Source organism: Ochlerotatus camptorhynchus, unplaced genomic scaffold, assembly GCF_037179485.1.
Source record: "Ochlerotatus camptorhynchus isolate MF236.1 unplaced genomic scaffold, CSIRO-AGI_Acam_v1.1 ptg000249l, whole genome shotgun sequence".
Lineage (NCBI taxonomy): Eukaryota > Metazoa > Arthropoda > Insecta > Diptera > Culicidae > Ochlerotatus > Ochlerotatus camptorhynchus.
In genome coordinates, this window is record NW_027040739.1 from 94,568 (window position 1) to 101,066 (window position 6,499).

Consider the following 6,499-nt stretch of genomic DNA (forward strand, 5'->3'; position numbering starts at 1 on the left):
ACATTTGTGTAATTTCAATAGTGACTTATTGAAAATTGATAAAGTGTTCATTTAAGCAGATTCGTAGAAAAATTTCCAATCGATTGGTTTCCCCAGTAACATTTTAAGTTTTATTAAATAATACAAAGCTACAATAAAACAACATTCATAAAACCCTGGTCAAGGCTGTTTTGCCATTGATGCATCCACCATCCATCAAACCTCTGAAAGATGTATTCTCGAAGCTTTTCAAGATTGTTTTACTGCAAAATGGTTGTATGACGAACGCATTGAGAACCATTTGAAAACCGTATTTAAGCTACAATAAAAGCTATTTGGTAACAATGAAACCCTTTCTTGAGCCGTTTTCCCTAGCTGCTTGCTAAATCCTCTAGAAAAACATCAATCAAGATAGAAAAGAATTCATTATTACCATACGATCTTATCAAAATAACTAAAATAAAAACTAATCGTATAAAAGTCCTGTTAAATTATTATAATAGTTTGATTATTGCTAAATTGACCAAAATAAAGTTATATCCAAGGAAATCTAGATTGAAAAACGAAGATTGAGAAAAACCAACAAAATAATTGTTATATGGCGGCGGCATAATAGTTGATTTTCATGAACCAATTGTGAAAAAGTTGTTTTGCTTTCAAGAAATCCCTAACAAATTAATAAGGTTTAAAAAAGGATTTTACGAAGAAAACTTGCAGACTGAATTGTATTAATCTAAAGCCGTTTTGCTTTATCCTAACCCACCAGCATTTATGGAGGCAAAGCTGCGGGCAAAAAATTAAACGTCAAAGTTTGTTTATATTTCTATAGTTGCGCTGTGCGATCTAGCGTTCTTCCAGGCAATGGATTGGAAGCAGCTACTCAGAAAGTGTGCGATACTGTTGTATTATATTTAGTATTTCGAACAGCTTGTCCACCATTAAACGACGCAGGAATATACGCTGGAATGAAATTTGTGATGAGTTCGCCGAATAAAATCGCAGCTATGGATCGGAAATAAGCTAATCTCTGCTAAATGGCAGTTCTGCAGTTTGCTGTCGATACTGATCCAAGTAATTCCGATCGTCACCTATTGGTACCGGTTCAGCTGGACGTGCTGAATCTTCTAAAGAAGTAAATTTTGCTGAAATCGACTTCCCTACGAGACACGAATGTCACAGAAGTGATAAAGTGTCACTAATAAATAATAATAATAATAATAATAATGACTTCCCTACGATCGTTAGAATCGCTTGAATTTGTCATCCTACTTCGTCTATCCTTCGAGATTTCCTTGTCATAAATTTTGATTTAATTCCCTATGAGGACCCATATTTTTTAAGTTCAGTTTATAAACAAAGTAATTGTGGATTTTATAATACACTTTAAAAATACTAAAAAGCATTAAAATATGCCATTTGCTGTCATTTAAAACTCAATGATTTTATGGTTGCTTTTATAATGATAGAACACTTTTATAGAGTATTTGATCAAGACATTAATAAGCAATTGCTGATGAAGTTTATGATTGAATTATAGAACAGTTTTATGGAGGGATTGAGAATTGCTTTAAATCTATTTTTACAAGGCAACCGTCGACTTTGTCGCCAGACTATAAGAGGTTTTTAAAACTGCGAAAAGCTGAATTACTAAACAGCAATGGTTTACATTTTGAAATGCTGTATTTAAACTAAATGAATTGTTCATTACCATTATAAAACCATCATAAATTAGAGTGTATGCCAAACGGTTGCTGAATTGTTACTTGGGTTGTTTAAAATGAAATCCACTTTTCGTAACGCGGTCGATTTTGTTTGTTTTTTTTTTTTTTTTTTTATTATTGAACCCCCATTATGTTGCCGAAAGACGTAATCCTACGTCAAAAAATGCATAGAGCTTTAAACATTTTTGCAAAAATACCGGATTAAGAAACGAAAACGGTTAAAATAAAAGCTTCCACTAGCTACCTTTAATATCAAAAAAGTTTATTATTTCGTTAACATCAACATTTTTCGATTTTCTGCATTCAAAATTAATCGCCGTAAACATGTTTTACTAGCGACATCAGTTGCGAAAATCAACCATGCTGTTAATATATTGAAAACATCAATAATTTTGCACTTTGAATAACATATTATTTCTACATAATATCGCTATTACTACAAAGAACAAAACGTAGAAATTTGTTTTTGGAAAAGAGCAATATGAGAATTCAGCAATTTTCAAAAAATCGTCATACTGCAAATACTCTCTACAGGCACTCTTCTCATGAAAGCTCATACATATTATCATCATGATAATCGGCCATCGGGTGTTTAAGGTCATTCCGGATTAAATAATTCCATAAATCTTAACATAAAAATGAAACAAAATATTGAAACTTCTATTTTTCACAATTTATTTTATGGTAAATTACAATATATTTACAATTACGCTTGGAAAATTTCTTTTCTTTCCGGTTTTACTACACAGTGCACAGCATATAAACTATAAGAAAATAGTAAATAAACAATACATAACTAGTTGTGTTCCTGATACGCTGCCGTTTTGTTTGGTGTGTTAGGTTACTCTGGCCACAAGATATGTGGTGAAAAATTGTAGTGTAGGTATTTTTTCACTCCGGTACAAGAGAGTATCCTCTTGATATTTGATGATTACCACTGCAAGATGTAGACTATTGTTTTCATGCTAAAATTGGGAATAGAAAATGAACATCAAAATGCTTGTACTCCGCTGTTTCCTGCTCCTTCCAGCACAAAAAATATGGCGGTGCTTGGCTGTGAAACGCTTGCTCCGTGCTGTAGCCGAAGTGATGTAAAAGCATCATCATTAGGACAGCGCGCAAATTTTGGTTGCATTAAATTTAAGAAACTTTGTTTTTGATTTCCGTGCAATGAAATCATCTCTAGAACGCTAGCCAAGGGTAGTGCTGTAATGCTTCCTTAGAACGGTCTCCATAGTCATATGTGACTTCCACTCCCTCGAAAATGTCTTCTTTCGCTATTAGCACCAGATGAGGCTGATTGTTAAGAGTCACTGTCTTGGTCATAAGATTTCCGTCCCAGCTTTCCGATTTTGGCTGTCGCGTCGATGCAATGCTGAATTGAAAATGAACATCAAAATGCTTGTACTCCGCTGTTTCCTGCTCCTTCCAGCACAAAAAATATGGCGGTACTTGGCTGTGAAACGCTTGCTCCGTGCTGTAGCCGAAGTGATGTAAAAGCATCATCATTAGGACAGCGCGCAAATTTTGGTTGCATTAAATTTAAGAAACTACGTTTTGATTTCCGTGCAATGAAATCATCTCTAGAACGCTAGCCAAGGGTAGTGCTGTAATGCTTCCTTAGAACGGTCTCCATAGTCATATGTGACTTCCACTCCCTCGAAAATGTCTTCTTTCGCTATTAGCACCAGATGAGGCCGATTGTTAAGAGTCACTGTCTTGGTCATAAGATTTCCGTCCCAGCTTTCCGCTTTTGGCTGTCGCGTCGATGCAATGCTGAATTGAAAATGAACATCAAAATGCTTGTACTCCGCTGTTTCCTGCTCCTTCCAGCACAAAAAATATGGCGGTACTTGGCTGTGAAACGCTTGCTCCGTGCTGTAGCCGAAGTGATGTAAAAGCATCATCATTAGGACAGCGCGCAAATTTTGGTTGCATTAAATTTAAGAAACTTCGTTTTGATTTCCGTGCAATGAAATCATCTCTAGAACGCTAGCCAAGGGTAGTGCTGTAATGCTTCCTTAGAACGGTCTCCATAGTCATATGTGACTTCCACTCCCTCGAAAATGTCTTCTTTCGCTATTAGCACCAGATGAGGCCGATTGTTAAGAGTCACTGTCTTGGTCATAAGATTTCCGTCCCAGCTTTCCGCTTTTGGCTGTCGCGTCGATGCAATGCTGAATTGAAAATGAACATCAAAATGCTTGTACTCCGCTGTTTCCTGCTCCTTCCAGCACAAAAAATATGGCGGTACTTGGCTGTGAAACGCTTGCTCCGTGCTGTAGCCGAAGTGATGTAAAAGCATCATCATTAGGACAGCGCGCAAATTTTGGTTGCATTAAATTTAAGAAACTTCGTTTTGATTTCCGTGCAATGAAATCATCTCTAGAACGCTAGCCAAGGGTAGTGCTGTAATGCTTCCTTAGAACGGTCTCCATAGTCATATGTGACTTCCACTCCCTCGAAAATGTCTTCTTTCGCTATTAGCACCAGATGAGGCCGATTGTTAAGAGTCACTGTCTTGGTCATAAGATTTCCGTCCCAGCTTTCCGCTTTCGGCTGTCGCGTCGATGCAATGCTGTACATTTTTGTGTTTAAAATAGTACATATAACAGCCTGTACTATCATCTTCAGCGTATATCTGTTCGCGTTCCTTAGTTTCGGCAACGGCGATAAGATCTCCTATGTATTCCACAACAAACTCGCCTTTCATGAAGGGTCTTGTAGTTATTATTCCACGTCCTTTACCCTCGAAGTGAGCGATCTTCAATCCCGTTTCACGTTCTTCACGAATAGCTTTTTCAATATCTCGTTCACGCTCCCATTGGACTTCTTTTTTGGTTTTCCTTACGCTCCTCTTTACTTGGAAGAAATCGGTAAGCTTCTTGTTGGTCCCAGCTTCGCCGTGTTTAGCAGCATTTGTCGGCACGGCCGTAGGAACTTCACACTGTTTACTACTTTGGTTATTGTTGTAGGTGTTTTGCTGCGCAGTTGGATTGACAGAATCGTTCAAAACCGGTTTCTTCTTGTCCAACTCTGGTTTTAGTAGCGCTCCTGTACCGGAAGTTGTCACGTTTGGTAAATTGTTGACACCGGTAGAGTTTGTTACTTCTGTTTACTTCTGTTTCCTCCAGTGCATTTTCTGATTTCTTTCGTGTGAAGTCTTCGTTTTGATTTGACATTTCTCCTCGTAGTACGTTTGCTCTGGATGTTCAAATGTGCCAGTGCCGTTGAAGGGCTAGCAACGATGGGATTCTTCACAGGAGACGGACACAAAATGCGATGCGGAGTAGCTGGTTTCCGCCGTTTCCGATCGGCTGAAGCCACTAGATCGAGTGCACCGGAAGATAGGATAAATACTCCGCTGTCGCCGCTATCACATGAATTACTGTCCTGGCTTAGGAACGTTGTCGAATCTATTTCCGTAACCTGTGTTGGCTTTGAGAGATCAAGTGCATACTCTGATGGTTCCATTTTAATTGAAAGTGAAGCCGCTGCACTACCCCACATCGGATCACATTTTGGCGGTGAAATCCTCCTGATGCACCCAGGGAAAGACGACGTAGTGCTACCCATATTTACCACCATCGGCAGCACTTCAGCAGCTCCCTAGTAGATCAACCTTGTCAATAGCATAGTTTCTGAAATATAGATCAACCAAGCAAGTTTTCGTTATCAAATATTCATCACAGCAGCATATTCAACTAAAGGCCAATAACCATTTCCCACTGTCTCCCAATTTGCTACCGAGTGTGAGTACAGACCTACAAATTCACCCAGAACGATGACAACGACAATGCCAACAACGACAATGCCAACAACGACAATGCCAACAACGACAATGCCAACAACGACAATGCAAAAAGCAACAACAACAACAACCATGGACAAACAATAACGATTATCGATTACTCTAAACGAAATTGTCACATAACCCCGAATCGTCGGCCACAGAACTATTGAACCCGCAGCGCAGCGTCGCAGTGCAGCTCGTTCGATCACCGCCAGCAACCACAATCACAAACGTGTGTTTTCATGCTAATAAAAACTTAAATCACTTAACTTCTGAGTATGTGATGTAACCGAATGGCAATCGGTGCTGCCGAGAATCGTAACCAGAGCTGCCAGGTGGTTTTATAAAAAATCTGTATCCACTCTATTAAAAAATCTGTATTTTCTGTATTGACGATTTTTTTCTTAATTAATCATGTTTTGTTGTTTTACAAATACAGTGCATACAAAATAACCATAAAAAGTGCTTAACCTCCTATTCGGGCTATCGTACTAACCATACGGGATATAATTGCGCCATTTGTGATATCGTCCGTACTTATTTATAAGAGTGATATGAAAACGGCTTCATATCACTCTTGGATGTATGGAGATTTTAGTTTCTATTCATTATCTTCCTGATAAGCAGTTTTAAATGCAAAAAAGTGCACGAGTTCATTACTATTTGATATTTTTAATATACTACCGTGACGGGCGTTACTGCGTTTTCCGTTGGAGGGAGTGAGAGAAGCATAAAAGAAACAGCAACGCCTCGAGCAGATCCCACTGCAAAAAATATGGTTTTTAGCACAACAATTAATTTTGGAGAGAAGGGGGTACGGTACGCTGATAAAATCGAGCAAGTTATTTTGTTTTTATAAATTTTGATTTTTTTTTCTCAACCATTTTATAAAAATCTGTATAAATCTGTATTGTAATTTAAAAATCTGTGATAAATCTGTATTCTGTATCGGGTCTGTATTAAGATTAAAAAATCTGTATAATACAGATAAATCTGTATAAATGGC

General features: G+C 37.8%; 1 pseudogene; it reads right to left on the reverse strand.

Moving 5' to 3' along the window:
* Positions 1–4,206: 4,206 nt before the first annotated feature.
* On the reverse strand, positions 4,207–5,276 carry LOC135704856 (histone-lysine N-methyltransferase Set8-like; annotated as a pseudogene).
* Positions 5,277–6,499: the final 1,223 nt, after the last annotated feature.